We start from the raw sequence: 18,529 nt of genomic DNA, 5'->3' as shown, positions 1-18,529 counted from the left end.
GCCTGGATGCTGCAGATTTGAGGATTAAGATAAGCTGACCTTTCACATTATGTTGCCATGTATAAAAGATGAAGTTTACAGTCCCTCATCACATTAGACCTTATCAATGGCTGGAGCCTCTGTGAAGCGCCTTTGAACATCACAATGGTTTTTGAGGCTGCTGTACAACAGGCCTCTACCCCCTAGTGTGGGATTACTTACTGCCTGTGTGTGTGTGTGTGTGGGGGGGGGGGGTGGGGGGGGGGGGGGGGTGGACATGCTTGCTTGCTTGTTTGAACAATACTGAAGTATTAATACTGTGTAAAATCTTTATTCCATAGAACTCACGAGGGACAGGAAAAAGAAACCTGAGACTGGTGGTAAAATATTTAACGGCTCAATTAAACAAAACCGTATTTTCTGCATCAAATCGTTTGTTCTGCTGCGCGTTTAACACCTGACCGAGGGTTGAAACTGTTGAAAATAAACCTGTTCCAGAAAGAACACACAGGAGCCCTCGAATGCCCACGTTAACTCGTCACGTTGTCGGGACAGGTCGCTCTGACCTCGTGGCGAGACGCGCGGGAGGAGAACAACATGCGGCATTTCGTCTCCACAGATCTCCCAAAAAATCACCGCCGCAAGTCTGCTATTGGATCGCAACATCTAAGTATTCTATGAAAAATGAAAACACTGTCAGACGGAAGGCGAGGTGTCACTTGTTTCAAATGCAAACCAGCATGTTTAAAACATTTCCCTGGATCAAGTGATATGACGTTGAGGCTAGAGGAGTAATCCACCTGTCACTTACAAATACTGTCACTTGTTTCCATCTCAAAACAAGTGGAACTATATTTGAAACAAGTCAAACGATCTCACCCCGGTGGCAAATCCGTTTTCCTTTGTTTCCAGGTAGGCAGAGCTAAAGCCGACTAAATAAGTTAATTTGACTAAACTTCAGGTGCTTACGAGCTCCGTGATCGCGGGCTTTCAGGCTTTTACAGGCATCGCACCAGTGGCCAATGCCGCCGGGCTCCTTTGATGTGGGAGGCATTGCTTACCCCTATAACTTACAGCCCAGCTCTGCAGGGACTTATTTTTATAACTTCTATTATTTTCTATCATAAATATTCAAATCCAGATCTTAAATCCCGAGCTTAGTGAGGAGAATAGCCAAAAACAACATGCAGCTCTTCAGCTTCCCCCAGCTCCCGCTCCTCTATAGAAAATCATTATGAAGATTAATACAGAAATCAAACAGAACGCTGAGACGAGACTGTAGGACCCGGTAAAAATAATGCACTCATAGGAAAGACTTGGGATGGGATTTTTGGTCAAGGATCTTGGGCTTTTTTGTTCTTTATGTGTCTGAGCATTTTGACACATTCTGCATTTCCTCCTTTTGGCTGCGAATTAATATTTGCGGCTTGAATATTAATCCTGATTCAGTAGTGGATTAGTTTGCTATTGTCCCCTCTGTGCTGAGCCCTAAATAAAGGCGCTGACATGGAGAGGAAATCTATACCTCTGTGCCCTGCAAACAAAGACCTCTGCACCCTGAGATAACACATGTCCCTGCAACACAGGCCCCCCACTCTACCCACATGCTGGATCCACCACCACCCTCTCCCCCTTCTTCCCCACTCACCCCTCGATTCCACGTCTTTGCACCTCTCTCTCTCTCTCTCTAAAACTTTGCCATGGTAGATTTGCAAGGCAATTGTGCCCTTAAACCGCGCCTCTTCCTCAGCTTATACCATGCATTTTCCAGAGTTTATCAAAGAATACAATGGGGTTATGCTTTCACCATTATTCTCCAGGCAAGAACAGTAATTTAAATGCACCAGTACTACTGAGGCAGGGCGCAGCCCTGCTGTCTCACTGTGGAACAGAGGGAGATGAAAATGCGTTACAAAAAACGCGCTGCATTACTTTGTTGACCTTTCCTGTTCTCATAGTTTACAAACAGCTGTGAAGCTCCTTCCTCTGGGCTCTTTGTACATCAGAGACTGGGACTGATGGAGGCACGCCATGCTTAAATGAAGGGCTTTTTCTAACTTGCCTCCGTTGCGGCTCACAAACACAACCCGACAAACACACATTTACTTTATCTCCGCCACCAAAGCAGCTGCGAAAGTGAGCGAGGAAATGCACGGCAACGCAGATGTGATGGCGTCCTTTCATAAAGGTAGTATATTTTAACACACAGCCTGTTCGACAACAAACGGAAGCGTCTAAACGTATGCACGCATCAAGGCTGCCGCCCACGCGCAAACAGCCCTAATTTTTCCCCTGTATTGTAAAAGTTAGTTTGTTTTCACCGTAATTGAAGCTGAAGTTGCGGCACAGTTTTTCAGCATCTTTAGACCAAAAGTCGTCCTGTGACAAACTGTTGTCCTCAGCGACGATAATCAGCAAGCGCATCCGGAAGATGCACAGACACACACATTCAGGTGTGTTCATGCTTATTACAGACGAGCACTGAGTTGGATGTTGGTTCTACTGTACGCGAGTGTGACCTTAGTCTGAATGAAAGTCAGGTGGATGTCAACAGAGAACTGAGGTGAGGAGGAAAAGGCACGAACAACAAGTTAGGACATGAAGAACAAAAAGAGTCAGACACAAAGTAAAAGGGAAAAAGAAGCTGAGGGGAGAAAGATGCTGCTGCGTGACTTCACCACTGTAGATTCTAGATTTAGAGAATGCGGAGGGCGGGGAGAGAAGGATGGCGGAGCAGCCTGCAGACCTGGTCAGACTGATGAGAAAGGGCAGGCGTAGTGATGCCATTATGTCGTTAATCAATCCGATGGTGTCTGCATGTCTGGGTGGGCAGATACTCGCAGTCCAGAAGGGGTTAATGGGAAATCAATGGGAGGGATGTGCTTATGAGCGGGACATGGGCAAACAGGGACAGGGAGGAGAGAGTGAAGAGAGACAGTGGGGCAGGGAGGGGGAGATGGGAACATTGTTTCCTGTGATAGCAGCAGACTTCCCAGATGTTATCTGTCATTCAGGGGAACACTGGTGGCCAGATGTTTAGGCTCAGCGCGGTGGAGCGGCTACGCGTTCTACTAAGGGATCAATACAGGTCAAGTGCACGGTGATAGTTACCACTACGGCATGCACACACGAGCGGCTCTAGAGAAGAATATGCTGATTCCTCTGGAACGTGATGGTGTTCTCTCATTAATATGTCTGGCCCGCATCAGCGCTGTCTTGTTCTAATGTCCATTAGAGGAAACAAAGGGGAGCGCTGATTTGGAAGGAAAGGTAAAATAAATACGGCCGGAGTAGTTTTCTAAGGGCCTGGAGGCATTTGGGGAGGTGGGCGGTTGGGGGGTGGGGGGGGTTGGAAAGGGGGAACCCAGAGCAGGTCCCACTGCACCGAGGCTCTTTGTAGTTGGAGCAGTCTGAACTAGCCAGAGGCTCAGTGTTCTAACCCCGACCACTCAGAGACACTGTTTGGGGAAATTACACCACAGAGTAATAATTAATCAAGTAAATGCTGAATTGCTTTGATTTGGATTACATTAACATGTTATCAATAATGTATTAATCAAACACAAATAAGCACCTCTGCATAATGGCACGCTTAAGTAACTGCATTCTCACACTTCTGGCAGCAGCCGACCTGCTTCAACACCTCGACGCTCTAAACCCGTTTAACCTGTCTGTTCGTCAGCTCCCGTCTTCGCCGCCGCATCACCCGTCTGCAGCGCTTCCACTCGGAAGGAGGCGGAAAAAATTACCCATTCATTTATTTGCGCTTGACAATGGCAAAAACGCAACACGCGGGGTAAATAAACACACCACTGATGAAGCACTGGAAACACAATGCACGTAATTTGTGCAAAGCTACTTCAGGTTTGATTCCAAAAGTAGCTAAGTGGATTGAGGGAAGGAGTTAGTCACTTTTATCATTTGCAGAGGAGTCGAATCAACTCCGCTTTTGTGTTTTCACTTAAATGCATGTTCTGTTTTCCTCAGATAAGTTGTGTTGTTTAAAAGCATCCGTTCTCGCCTAACGCTTTGTTCATTGGGGGAACTTCATGCCCAGGGATTTTCTAAACACAATTCATCAAAGTGGAACGGCGGTCTTTTTTTTTCTGCATTCCTAATCCTTTTTGCTGCAGATGAGAGATTTGCTGTTCAGACTCATTAAGATTAAAGCATTTTGCCAGAGTTATTTAAGAATGCAAAGTTCCATGTGAGACCTCTCAGAGTTCAGAACAGAAGAAAATCCTATTGACACGCTCGGTGCACTGGGGGCTGATCTTAGCCTATATTTCTATATTTGGTGTCAGTGATTGAGTGATAGCATGTGGAATGGCTTTTCCTGCTGTATTAACACTTAAAGTTACATTCACTTTACCGTTCTTACCAGCAGTGGGAGGTTCTGTGTGTGTTAAACCTTAATTTGGTTACCTGCGAGTTATTAAAAACCACACTATACCATCTCTAGTGTCAAGGTACCATGTGATTTTGATTAAAATCTTCTGTACGCTGGGTTTGGGCAGAGAAATTAGCAGGGAGCAGCACACAAGGCTCGCGGAGTGCAAATGTGCACTTAAACTTTATTTCGCTTCCTATCATGTTATATTGGCTGAAGACATTTTGGCTGAGATGCAAAACACTGGTGATCAGACAATAGTTAATAAATAGCTGCAAGGGGTGGCAGCCTTTTAGCTGAAAAAGAAATTATCATTGGATCAGACTGAGTGTTAGTCTTCTGCCTAAGGATTTTTAATATTAGCCTTTTTGGCCGGACACGCTGTTGTCTTTTGGCTGCTTTCAAGCTGGAGAAAGACCCAGATCCCGTTGTTGGTGGAACACAGCTCCAGTCTCGGCACCTTTCCCAAACTTTCCAACTTCCAAGTGTTGCAATCTGGTTCCATTTTACAGCTGGCCTTGAGATTGTAACAGAGCTCCTTTCTCTCCCTCCTCAACCGCATATTTAATCCCTGTGCTTATGTCAAACTTAATTACAGGACCTTGTACGAAAAAATAACAAGTGGGCCTTGTAAGGGTAGGAGAGAGGAAAGCAGAGCATTAGAGGAGTGAGAGGGAGAGAAAAGCAGACGTAGGGAGAATGCTAAGAGGTGTGAGGGGGGAAAGGGAACAACAAAGACAGTTAATCTGCAGACTCCGTTTGTTAAATGACCAAACAGAAAGCTTTGATCACAAGAAGCCCACAGTGGAACTGGAGCTTTTAATTAGACAAATTCAGTACAATCTTTAAGGATAACTGGATGCATGAGTTAAAGCCTCACCAGGCCCCACGCCCATTACATTAAACTTACAACCCAGCAAATTCTCCTGAACCTCCACAAACCAAAGAGAAATAATCATTAGACTAAGTCAGTCACCCGGTTTGTCTGCGTGTGTCTGTTTGCCGCATAAAACTATTTACTCTGTAGAAGTGGAACAGCTGGGGAGAGAGATGTTTAGTCTGTCAGTTTAAAACTATTACCTCAATCTCTGAAAATATGAGCTGAGCCTGTCGTGCATCGACACAGGGAGACAGCACTGTGAAGAACAAACCTTTGAAAAGTCTAAATCAATTTTTGGGGGAGTAACATAACAAACGCTTCGCAGCGGTGAAGAAAAGGGGATCTCTTTTTTAACAGTTTGAAAAGCACATATTCATACAATCTTCATAAGGCAAAACAGCATAAATGCAGTATACATGAAGCCGTTTGAAAAGGCAGATGATGGGGAGGGAGAAGGAGCGAAGGCACAGCGATGCTCCTCAGACAGAACAAACAGGAAGACCACCGCCGCCGTGCACAAACACAAACACCCCACGCCGCCCACAGCGCACACACCTAATCGCCCCCCCCTCCTCGGGGCTGGCCTGCCGGCTAAAGCCTTCCCATGCTGGACGCAAGTGGCCAGGCAACAGACCAGAGGAGGGAGAGAGGTTCCCATGCCACTGGTGCTGGAACTGGCGCGCCACCCCGAGGTATTTATAGCAGACCAGCACTAAAGGGCCGGGAGAGAGGGCATGCTTGTTTTCCTTTCCATTCCCCAGGCACTTTCACCAGGCCTCACATGTGGGTGTTAAATATATACCTAAATACTGGGAGCAACATCGTGGGGGCAGAGGAGAGGAGAGGCGAGGGTTCGAGGGTGGAGGGAGGAAGAGGGAGATGAAGATTCCAGAGAGGAAACAGGGTAAAGGGAGCTGGAGAGAGATTTGAGGGAGGAGGGAAAAAGAGAGGGAATAATGGAAGCAAAAAAGAAAACAAAGGTTATTAATGAGGCAAAAGAACCTTGAGCCTCACATGCAAACAAATGTGAAAACAGCAACAAATGAGGCAACACAGATGTCAAGAGGAATTTCAGGAATCAGGGACATTAATAAAATTAAACTAATCCCTCTGAGGCATCGGCTCCTCTATCTGCCTGATGCGATTTCATAACTTTTGGAGGCTGTGCAATTTTTCACAATCCCCATTAGACGCCGTACACGTCTCAGGAACTCTGACCACTGAGGCAAATCGACATTCACGGCGTTAATCACACTCACAGATGTAATTGTTTTAATCAGGTCGGAAAATGGCTCCGAAGCAGCAGTGACAGGAATTAAGACGCGCGCGGCGACGGTAAGCACTTGGGCGGCGCATCCGAGGCCAGCTGCTGTGCCTGAAAACAGAACAACAAGAGAAGAACAACGCGCAACTACACAGTGGCCGGAGCAAACGTGCTCCATTACATGAGAGCATGAGGAACAAAAGGCAGCAGGCGAAAGGAGGACGAGCCAATGAAGGGAGCCTGACGGGCTGAGCTCCAGGTCCAGACACGGCGAGGGCCCAGACGGGGACCACAGATGAAGAACGAGCTCAACCCAGTTCATCTCCAAACTACATGCGACGCCGGCTAAAGTCTAGACAAAACAGGAGGCACGAGCAGCGAGACAGTGGAGCAGTCATGTTGTTTTGGCCTCCTTAACTTCAAATGGTATCTAGATCCAAGAACCAGTCTTCCCTATCTCCAGATGCTTCCTCCATAGACGCTGTGAAGTACACCCCCCCACCCCCACCCTCTGTGCACAGGAATTCCAGAGTGACATTATTACTATGATGAAAACAGACCCTATAAATACTGAGCTCTATGATGAATATAACAGCGATTATGGGGGCAGCAATAATTAGATCAGGAAAGAAAGTCTCATTGAAGTTTGCTCTGTTTTTGTGTTTGGGGATTCCTTTCAACCTTGTGTCTTAATGTATGAAGAATTACTGAGGCAACGGTGGAGTGGTAATCATCTAGGTTTCAAGAAGGGCCTCTTGGGGCCTCCTCAGTGATCCTCTGCTCTGTTTCGGCTCTGCGCTCCCTCTCACATCTCTGTAAAAGCCACCCTGCCGTCTGCTGCTTTAATGATGCTTTGGCCAACAAACAATTAATGGGCTGCCCCACGGACGCCTTTTAAAAATGAAACGGCACGAGACGCCGGCGGGCTCCCGAACGGGGCCACGCGGCAGCTCCCGCTCTCCAGCCCACCTGGGTCTGACTCGGATCCTCTAAATCCTGTAACTACGGCTTTAACGGCACTCTGACCCGCACCCCTGTCAATATCCCAACTCCTCGTCAGCCGTCCCACCAGCTGATTGCGTCAGAAAGATTCCACAGCCGTGGCCTCTGTTTTTTCATACTTGTGGGAAACTAGCAGTTCGCGTTTCCTTGGATGCTTCACACATTCCTCACCCTGTCTTCAGACTGCGGGGCCCCAGAGACTGGGCAGGGCCAGCGGCGCTCAGGAGGCGGGGCCTAGCAGAAATGGGGCGTGGCTACATCTAAATGAAAGGCAATTTTATTGTTTATTTAGGCCTGAGTTGCTAGGAGATGGGAACCCAAAAAGGCACTAATTACATTTCCCTGAGTTTGATGAGTATAACAGAACTTGGACAGGACTTTTCCAGCTCATTTAACTTCTCAGAACACAGCTGGGAATTACAGATAACAGAACATCTGGAAGTCACAAAAATACCTCTCTAGCGTCTAATCCAAACTAATTCAAAAGTCACCACATCCTGCAATGAACGCCATCCCAAAGCTAACTCTGCGACAGCTCCGATACTTTAAAATGTCTCATAAAACTAAGTAGCCGTATCTGAACGGGATTCCACTTATTTGGATGAAGGTTCATGCAATTAAGATCCTGTAGCTCAAAGTTCTTCATTAGACAAAAAGGGTGTTATAGGAAAGTACTCCAGCCCTACAGTCACACTCGTCTGCTACGTATGTTTACATTAGAACATAAATCACAGATGTTGAACAAAACGTTATTTGACCTAAATGTAATAGGTTCATACAACACACACACACACACACACACACACACACACACACACACACACACACACACACACACACACACACACACACACACACTATACACTTGGACACATTCAAGTCTGGTCTCTTCCCAGATTCATGACCTCAAAATTTCAAGACAAAGGTAGTTAGTCTTGATTTATGCATGGTTCAGCTTAGGATGAGTAGAGCAGGACACAGTAGCAAAGCAATTAATTTTGATGCTGAAAACATTATTAATGGTAATGTTTAAAACATCAAAGCCCTGGCTCACAGAGACACAGCATCTTAACTCTGACAAGATGGAACAGATGAGCTAACTTGAGTCAGTCAAGGTGAGGCACAGGGGGAAATGTAATTTGTCTCTCTGCTGATTTTTATTGAGATTTTGTGGTGAAGCCGCGGCGTGGAGCAGGTTGAACCGATACCTGCAGTGTCTGTGGCAGAGCAGAGTCACAAACGACCGAGTGGCATAAGACGCCTGCTGCAACACAGTAATTAAGCGAGGTCTGCCCAGAACAAGGAGGAGTCAGTGTTGGGGCTTCAGACCAGAGCCTCCACGCTGGGTGTAGGGGACACATCACTGGTTACAATGCATGAATCTTAAGTTCATAATGACCGAGTGGGCCAGTGAGGAACCCCCTCCTCTTCCTGTGTGGACTCCACACTATAGCTCTGGGCAAAGGGATAACGCTTCTCTTACTCCCACATATTCATTTACCCCCCACCATCACACCAATTGAACCAGGGAGTCTGGGGGAAGCCACATTGATATTCACTACACATCTCCATCCCCCAGCCACAGCCATCCCCACTGGAAACATTATTTCATTACATATATTATGCATTCAGCATAAGGGAGTTGGTGAATGTGCAGTGTGCAGATGTGTGTGTGTGGGTGTGGGCGAGCTTAGATGTTCCTGTCTATGTATACATGGCTGTGACAAGCCTGTTGTAAGAAGAGTTTTAAAGAGGGTCTAAAAAGATATAACGCCTCAGGGGTCCAGTGTTAATGGTACTTAGTTTACTTTGCGAGAGAGAAGACAAAATATTTATTTCATAGTGTTTTGTGTCAACATCCTAAAAGTGATTTTACAATTTTGTACAATGCAGAGGGAATAAAAGTTTCCTGTGGAGTTTGCATGAATTTCCTCAGTTCATTTGACTTCATGCATACGCATGTTGGTGAGCAGCGTCTCACGCAGAGCAGCAGATACAGGGACACGAGACAGAGACAGGCAGCCCTTTCACAGGGCCCACTGGTCTGAGTGGCCTGGTCCAGATGTCACCAGCACAGTTTTTATTTGTCAATGTCTTGTTTCAAAGGCCCCATTAAAAGTGCATGCCACCTTCCCCTGCAGTCCTTAACCAACACAAGCCACTCTTGTCTGATCCAAACTGGAATCAATTTGAAAAAGAAACCATTTCACCTCTGATTAAGCGCTGCCCTGTCTCTGCTGTGGCACGCTGACCTTTGCAGAGGTCTGTCTTGTGCTGCGAGGAGGGGCCGGCCAGATGATGTGCTGGGCTAATTAGACTGATTGACGTCAGCGGGGCAGGGCCTGCGAGTGGCTCGTATTTGAACCCGCGGCCATTTGTCAGGAGTCACAACAGCATCTCTGTCGAGGCCCCTAAAATGCATAATTACATTTTTTATCTCCTGCACACACAGTGTCTCCTTGCATCGTGCAGTTCCTATTTTTTGCCCTAATAAATGTTGACCCTGAGCTTCATCCTTATTTATTTCCAGTTACAAATACAGCCAGTCAGCCATTGTGCACAATCAAAGTGGATGCATCTGCAGCGACGCGTTTGTGTGATTACCACCTGCAATCTATGCATTTCTCCTCGATCTTTTCTCAACCCTGGCTGCATTTATAGCAACGCTGTGGCAGGTTCAACGTCTGTGCATCTCGGGCTTGAACGTATAAAACACAGACGTCCCCGGAGCGCCAACACTGCGAACCCAGAATGTTTTGAGGAGAGAGTTCAGAGGGAAGGGGTGCAGCAGAGATCAGCCCTGGGTCCACTTTGCTGTATACACCCAGAGAAACGCTGCCTAAAGAGGAGCCTGGTAGAGAGAAACCTCACCTCTAGTTCAAGCGGATTCCTCTGCCCTTTTATTTGCTCTCGTTTGGCTGCAGGGGGAACGTGCTCCACTCTGACCTGGGGGCACTCATCCAATCAGCTCGCTATCTGCTGCAAGGGCTTCCATAATAGTGACATTTTTCCACCTCGTCAATAAAGTGGTGAAAGCCACCCTCCACCCGCTACTTGACCATTTAACTTCTTCCTGAAAAGGCCCTTTCTTTTTGTCTGTCTCTGTGTCTGGCTGAAATCAATAAAAGCAGAGCCAGGAAAGAGGCCAATCCAGCGGCTGCATTAACTGGTGGTCTCAACTGCTTTACAAAGAGGATGGCTGGCAGAGAAAAGGATACATGAGAGCTGGCAGCTTGCATCTTTCTCATTCACACAGCAGTGGGAGAAACCTGCCTCTTGTGTATACTTTATGTTTCCATCCGGTAAAGACGAGGAGATTCCGAGATGCTAATGAAGGAAATCGGTCATAAACATAATACCGGCGTATTCCCACGTACGCCCAAAGACAATCAGATGCAACAAGACTGACATATACATTCATCGATGTAAACTCTCAAGCCTCTAATGATCATTGCTTGCCATGACTCATTTAGCAGCTGCATTCACACATCACCACATGTCTGCAGTGATTGACATAATGGCATCAGAGTGAGAACAAAATGTCTTCCAATAAAGGAGCAGGAGGGAGAAAATGAGAGCGATGGGTTACACATTTGCCCATGCTAAAACGAGTGCGGTGCTTTGTTTGGTTATGCTGTCTGAGCTGAAATTGATTTCTGTGAGAAGCATGCACCAAAGAGCCCCTGCATTCAGATGAAATAAATAACACACTCTCGTAGAGACGGGAGGGTTCGGGGGAAGGAAGAAGGAACAAGAGGTGAAAAATGGGAGGAGGGAGGAGGGAAGAAACAAAGATGGATGAGGAAAATGAATTTGAATGCACAAAAAAAGGAAAGGAGGAAATGGCTAAAGGTGGAAGCGCTGACTGTCTTGACTTCAGTCTCGTCTGCAGTGGAGAGACAGACAGCCTGGAAGACATCTGGCACAGCGGAGGATAACAGCCACACGCCACTCTCCAACCACAGACAACATGATGAGGGATTAAACTTCATTACAACATGTTATGGTAATGAATGGGCTGTGGCCGGTTCTGAATGTGTTACAGTAATTACCACTCTCCGGCAGAAGTGTGACTGACACTTCCTAGATGTGTTTGCAAAAGCTCGAGCCTTTCTGCCGGCGCATGTTTACGCGCATGTGTGCCGATCATATTCCTGGGACTCCCAGGAAATCCAGGGGCTCGTCTCCGCCACGTGCCAAGCAGAAACAACTGCTGCACATAATTAAAAGAGTGTAAAAGTGAGGCAGCTGCTGTCAAATGTGCCGCGCGTAGAATTAGCTTCCCACTTTCCATTAATGGAAGCGGGGACGGGCCGGGCCCTGTCCTTGCGGTCGTGCGTCTGGGCATCTGGGCCTCGGACGGGTGCCAGCGAGGGCGAGCGAGCGAGAGAGAGAGGAGCAGACAAAGACACGCTCCACAGAAGGGTGAGGTTGACTCCGGGTCACAGAGGCGGCCTGGCCTTATGGCTGACAGATGTTAGTCTGGTTCAACAAGAGTTGGGATGCTGGAAAAAGTTACACCACACTCGGTTCCACATTGCAATTATCTTCTCTGTGTAAAGAAACATCTCGTATATCACCGCTCAACAAGACATAAGCAAAAGCCACTCCCTGGATCAGGAGGCCTTTGATAAACCATGGCACTTCAACGCGCTGCCTAATTGTATGGCACTAAAATGTTTCGCTGTTGCAGCTAGTGGGCCTGTTAGCAGCATTCCCAAGCGGCACCACAGTGTATTTTTTTTACTGTGGAGAGCTCATCAGCCGGCAGTGATTGTGCTAATGCTGCTAATGATCCCCAGGAGACATCAACGCAGACCGGAACCGAGCCTGTTCATTTACAGGAAGGTTCAGTGCAAGTGTCTGGAGGGAGTCAAGGATGAGACCTGTCTCCAGACGCTCCCCTGTCGCCCCATGGGAGGGGTCACGCTGTGCACAGGTACAGAACCGTGGCGTTCCCTCACATTTGTGCATACTGGGTTCTACTGACTCTGCATGTATTATTATGAATAAAGGGTGATGACTCCGAGGTGATGCATTCCCCATAAACTGCACGTGGACGGGGACAGCAGCAGTGCTGTGGGAGAGAACCGCTTTCTAGCGGTTCCTTTCTTCAGACGGGACCGAGGGGAAATGAAATGACAGTGGATCATTAGACCGGCGTTGCCTGCAGCTCGCTAATTTATGCAAATTAATTTTCTCGGCTGCTGCAAGAGGAGCGGGAGCGGGCGCCACCGCCGGCCGGCCGGCCCTCAGCATCCAGCGGCGAAACGGTTAAACGGCTGCACTCCGCTTTTGCGGTCTGGAAAGTTTAGCAGCACGAGCCAGGGAGGGCTGTGGTATACCAAGCAACGATGACAAAGAGATCCAGACGATGCCAGCCCCATTCCTGGCAAGGCAGGCAGACGGCTGGCCAATCAGGTGCCGGCTGGCTCCCTCGCAGGCGAATGGCGTGGCACGCTGGCCCTCGCGTGGCCCCGCCCACCCTCCCCACCGCATCGCAGCTGCCCAGGATGATTTTATAAACATTTTGCCAGTGGATCAATAGCTGTATTGATCAACCATTGTGAGAGTGATCCGTCTAAAACCCAGAGCAGCCCAGAGCTCAGAGATGGGAGGAGCGAACGAGAGAGGCTGCAGAGAGGAAGGAGAAGGAGAGAGAGTCTGCAGCCACAGTGAAAGGGAGAAGAGGTACAAGGAAGGGAAGGGAATCCGAGAGAGGAGCAGACGCAGAGCTGAAGGCAGGTGAGGACGCAGGTTCTGGACAATGCCGCCAGGCCACTGAGATCGGGGGGGTGGGGTCGGTGGTAATTGCTTTCTCGTTAAGGAAGGGAGGGGGGAGCTAATGTCTGCTGCGTTAAATATGCGGGTAAGTGACGCACTGAGGACGAACGCAACGCAATGTGCATGTGTGCAGGAATGGGGGTCATTCCCTCACCTGAGGCTGCTGGCACCTGCACCAGCTGGGCCTTCAATGCAGCAGCCTGTAGGTCCACGCTTGCATGTGCATAGACATGTATTACTGCATGAGATTCGACCGGACCGATTAAGCAGCAGAGGAGGGGGACATGGTGATGGGTCATCTAGATGGTGTTGGACTGTACTAGTAATACATTACTCTGGTGGTGTCTCATGGTGATGTAATGTTTTTTATGTTCTGTCTAGGATTCCTCAAGAGCTGAAGCGGCTGCAGCGATCGAGCTGCAGATGGCCTCAACGAGAATGTGGGACGCAGAAGGCCCAGGATCTGCTCTAAACTGGAACCTGGAGACAATCACGCCTTGGATTAGCCTGGATTATACCCATCCATGGAAGAGGTTGCAAATGCACGAGTAGTGAGGATATCGTGAGGCAGAAACATAGACTGATGTGGAATTATGGGGTGTTTTTGGCCTTTTGACATTTCAGGGAATGGGATTACATTTACATCACTCTTTTTGTGTTGTTGCAACTGTTCCTAAAAGGACACAAGACTGAAGCGCACAACCATCACCATGAAGGTTGGATTTGAGGCCCCAAGTGGCCGCAGCACCAGTCAACCAAGAGGCTTTTAGGATCATCCCTCAACACAAAAGGAAAATCAAGTTTTCATCGACTGATTTTAAACGTGACCTCATCACCATAATTGTGGATTTGAGCGAAGATCAATGAGAAAGTCCTTTAGTGGCACAAACCCGCCGCGCTGCACTGAAGACAAGGGGCCTAAACTCTACAGGTTCACACCCCCGTGAACCTGGTGTTAAACGCACACACTGAACGTGAAGGCCTCCAGAACACAGTCCCAGGTCCACTCCTCCACACATGCTAACACCATTAGAAACCAGTGTGTGTCTGTTGGGACTCTTAATGAACAACCATGACAAACAGCATGGTCACTGTCAGACTTAAACTGTGTCTTTGCTGGAACAATTATGAAACTAAATCTTTAATATTTTGTGCTGATCGTCAGTGATTTTTGTTATGTCAAAGGTTTTTATCTCACTTTATCAAGAGCAAGTCTCTTTTAATCATGTATAAAGGTCAGAACCAAAGCTGTTTGCCTGCTGTATGAGTACAGTACATCCCAGTGTCAATATGTTCCCGTTACTCAACGCCTGCCATGAACGACTGGTGGTGGTAGAACCGGGGCACAGCTGTTTCACTGGAGTAGTGTTCTGTACCGGTGTAGTACAGACGCACTGCTAATGAGGGGAACCACGACACCGAGCCGCTGTTCAAATGGAGCGACGACAACAACACAGAACACGTATTATGTGTGCAGCAAATGCAAACATCAATTTTTCTCATTATCATTGACTGCTAAACTCTATGGAGTGCATCAGCTGCAGAGGCTCTGATTTTACACCAGCGGTTGCTTAGGCTGCACATACACAGGGAAACACGCAAAACATGATAAAATGCGAAGTCGCCGAGCACGAACTGTGATCCAGAAGGTTCCAATGAGAGCAGCAGAGCATTGGATCCCAAAAGCTGAAGGAGGTTCAGTACTTTTGTGACCAGAGGGACGTCTTCACTGTCTGTGAAGCATCTTCAGCATGATTAGAGCTAAAGAAAATGACCTTTTGTTTCACTGGAATCTAAAACTAGTGAAAGAGAAAAGACTCTAAACATGGCTGCCAGTCAGTACCTTAACCTTAGCTACTGCAGGATATTCATTCAGAATGTATAAATGTTTCTTTCTTCTTTCGTAGACAAAAAGCTCTGTAGCTCAAACCTCCACTGGCTTTTACTCCAATTGATGCCATCCTGTTGTGTATATCAGCTTCATTTTGAGGAGATAAGCACCCTTAAGTGGTATCGCCTTAACCAAAGACTTAATTCATGTGCTATCAAAGCAGCAGCGCAACAGTCAATCATTTTCTTGTTTCCTTTCATGGCTTTTGTTTGATTCCTGCGCTCAGAAACAAACCCTTGGACGAGTGCCAAACAATAAATTAGGATCTTCATTAGACACATCAAATCCAAATTACTATTCAATTAACAGGCCAGTCAACCTGAACTAATCAACCAATTAGGCTGTGTGTGTTCACAGAAAAGCTAACAAAAGCACAAGGCTCCCCTGGGAAAGCAATAAAACACTGCAGAAGAGTGACAGAGCAAATGAGAAGCTACTGGTTCAGGAGGCGAAGGGAGGATCAGAGACCAAACATGACACCGGGAGACGGCGATAACGCGAACGGACAAGTGCCGTCGAAGCTTCCTGTTAGCTTTATGCTTTAATTAAAATGGAGACAAGCTCCTTTTTTTTGATTCCTTATTAACATAGATAAAAATAGAACAAGGAACAATAGACGCGCACGGTGCTGGTGCTCAGTGGAGGGTTCCTGATGCTCCGTTCAGTACCTACCTTTGGGCCACAGGAGCTCTGGGCAGCACAGGACATCCACGGGCCTCCTTCACCCACATCAGAGGCACACCTATGGAACGTGAGCAAACACATGGAATAAGAACATATATGTACAGTACGTAGATGCACGCGGCTCCAGACATGCATTTCCACCCCCACACATCCGGGGTCTGATGGCTCCAGTACAGGCCAAAGGTGGCGGGAGAGGAGAAAACCATTATTGTACCAGTAAATGTCAGAACAAGCCCGTCTAATTGTGCCATTACTAATTCATGTTTATTAATGCAGTGATGTACGATGGCCCTGCACACTGACTGAGCTTGTCTGTGCCTGTCATGTATGGCTTATTCTCTGCTGATGAGGGCTGCAGGGAGCGCATTAGGGAGCGGGTGGCGCATGCGGTGGGTGCGGGGCATATGGCGCGTGCAGTGACAGTGCCAAGTGGTGTGTGACTTTAACATGAAGGCTGGGGGGGGGGGGCGCTGACTGATGGTGCCGGTGTCTTCAGCTGGCCAAGTGCCAGAGCCCCGGTTCCCCAGCGCCCCAGCCCCTTGCCGCCCCGAAGCCTCTGGGCAAGCGCCGCCATTATTGTTTTCACTGCCAGGCAATTAGCGGCACTTAAGATTTATTTAGTCATGCTCTAATGTGTGGTAATTAGCTCGGGGCCCAAACAAGCCCCTTCATCCCATCACCTCGTCGCTGGCATCGGAGCAGCGCGTCGGTGGGACTCAGTGAGGGAATGCGAGGGAGGAGGCGGGAGGTGCAGAGGGTGGGATCGTGGGGGGGGAGGTGGAGTGTTGCTAGAAGGATTACAAGAGCACCAGCCCAGCTCTGTGGATCAGCACTTTTTAAGAGATCTTCAGGGGCCTGTTGGCTGAACGCATAGCAGGAGGAAAGGGCAAATACAGCCCAGTTACAGTTTTATAGAATGCTTTGTGGAAAAACACCCCTGACACACACCTCGGCCTGGCAGCTCAGTTTGTCATATCGCCCATGGGGCTCCACTGGCCTATCACATGACCACTGTAATGACCTCAAAGGGCAGACTCCTCAGCAGGCTCAGGCCACTTCCACTGGCTGGACTGCTCTTTGGGAAGAGAAGTTTGGGTCACCGCATAATGTGTGATGCATTTGGCCCCGAGGCTGGAATTAATAAAAAACACACAAAAATGCAGAAACCAGGTCAAAGAGATTATGCAAAAACTGCCAAGTGGTGTAAATCAAACCAAAGACGCTGGACAAATGCTCGCTTGTCTGCCGCCGTTGCTCCACAATGCTGCTGGGAGTTTGCATAGCACATTGTATACGAATGTGTACGTCGTGTCATGAATTCGTTAGAGGTGTCGGGGCCACGTCTATTAGCAGACGGAGTTTTTGTGAATAAAGTTGGTGAGCACTTCTCTGCTTGGTTGATTACATGCATCCTCTGGGCTCCGTGGACTCCAGGACTCCAGGCTCTATGCGAGATGTCACATGAGTCAGCCATAGTTTAGTCCTCAATGCATTCATAGCACCAAGCAGTGATCTTCTAAGCACTTTGGCAAATAAAATAAAATTTGAAATTAAATATTCAATGAACGTCAGCCGGCTAGCACCGAACGCTGGTGGAAAAAAATTAAAGGTTCAGCAGAGGTTCATCCACTCCACTTTAGCAACATCCCCCACATTTCCATTGAAGCGCACACAGAATAAAGTGAGACGGCACTTTCGGAATAATGATACACGGAGGTTTGAGACTTGAGGAGAATCGATGCGCGGTTTGTTATATTTCCTTTTAGCAACACTTCAACGTAAAGTGTTACAGCAGGAGGCTGAGCACATGTGAAGGTCAAAGGCAGGTTCAACTGCATATGCACCACTTATACATATGCATAAACAAAACCCATCAATCTCTGGCGATCGGGGGGGGGGGAATCACTGAATATTAAAGCCAGCATGTGGAAAACTATACCGCTCATGCCTTTGATCATAACAAACAACGCAAAACCGCTGATGCAAGACGTCAGAGAAGACATTTTTGTTTTCAGCGCCTGGTAGATGCGCTCTAATCACCGCCGAATTGGGTCTCCTCATGGAACGAGCCACCTAAAATTGCCAGGCAGTCAGGAAGGGCGGTGCTATAAATGAAATATCACTTTCCATTTTATCTCCAGGGGCGGCACGATGCTCCCAACCAATCAGAACCTCCGCGGGCCAACCCTTGACCTTTTTCATCTCAATATGACTGCCATTATCTTGCAGAAAATTAGAAGCGTCTCGCTATTGTTCGCCGTCGACAGGGGGGGGGTGGAGGTTATTTAAAGATAAACGCTCCGGCGTTGGGGAGCCACGCGGCAATCGCACGCCGCCAACACGGGGCAGGGGAGAAACACGTCTGCAGGAAGCCGTGAGCGCACGCGCACAGAGGGGCTGCTGTCGGTTGTGTGGCGCTGATGTAGCTGCGCGTTTTGCCAAGTCAGCCTGCCTGTTATTGTGGGGCGAGTCGATGTCGCCGCGTTACTATGCGAGCACTAAAAGGAGCAGCTCCAGTGCACAATCCACTGCGCGCACGCCTTGAAAAGGGAATCTAGATGATACAGGCTTGGTTTTCACCCGGGCTCCACAAGGCACCGGACGGCTGGTAACAAAGCCATTAGGAGACGAAACCCACGTAGCCCTGAAACGACA

The 18,529-nt window shown here is 48.0% G+C and overlaps 1 protein-coding gene and 1 long non-coding RNA gene across 10 annotated transcripts in view; one reads left to right on the top strand and one right to left on the bottom strand.

Annotated features, from left to right (window-relative positions):
* Positions 1 to 18,529, bottom strand: part of zfhx3b (zinc finger homeobox 3b) — a 273,921-nt gene that overhangs the window by 132,363 nt on the left and 123,029 nt on the right. For all 9 annotated transcript variants that reach the window (XM_055507483.1, XM_055507488.1, XM_055507484.1 and 6 more), the window contains one exon: positions 15,863 to 15,932. The gene's annotated coding sequence lies outside the window, so the exon portion shown is untranslated. The remainder of the gene's footprint in view (positions 1 to 15,862; positions 15,933 to 18,529) is intronic.
* On the top strand, positions 12,922 to 17,261 carry LOC121202110 (uncharacterized). The gene is made up of 2 exons (XR_005897432.2): positions 12,922 to 13,260; positions 13,681 to 17,261. It is a non-coding gene; the product is annotated as an uncharacterized LOC121202110 (long non-coding RNA).

Source organism: Betta splendens, chromosome 3, assembly GCF_900634795.4.
Source record: "Betta splendens chromosome 3, fBetSpl5.4, whole genome shotgun sequence".
Lineage (NCBI taxonomy): Eukaryota > Metazoa > Chordata > Actinopteri > Anabantiformes > Osphronemidae > Betta > Betta splendens.
The sequence above is the reverse complement of the archived record's forward strand: the minus strand, read 5'-3'. Positions and strand labels throughout refer to the sequence as shown.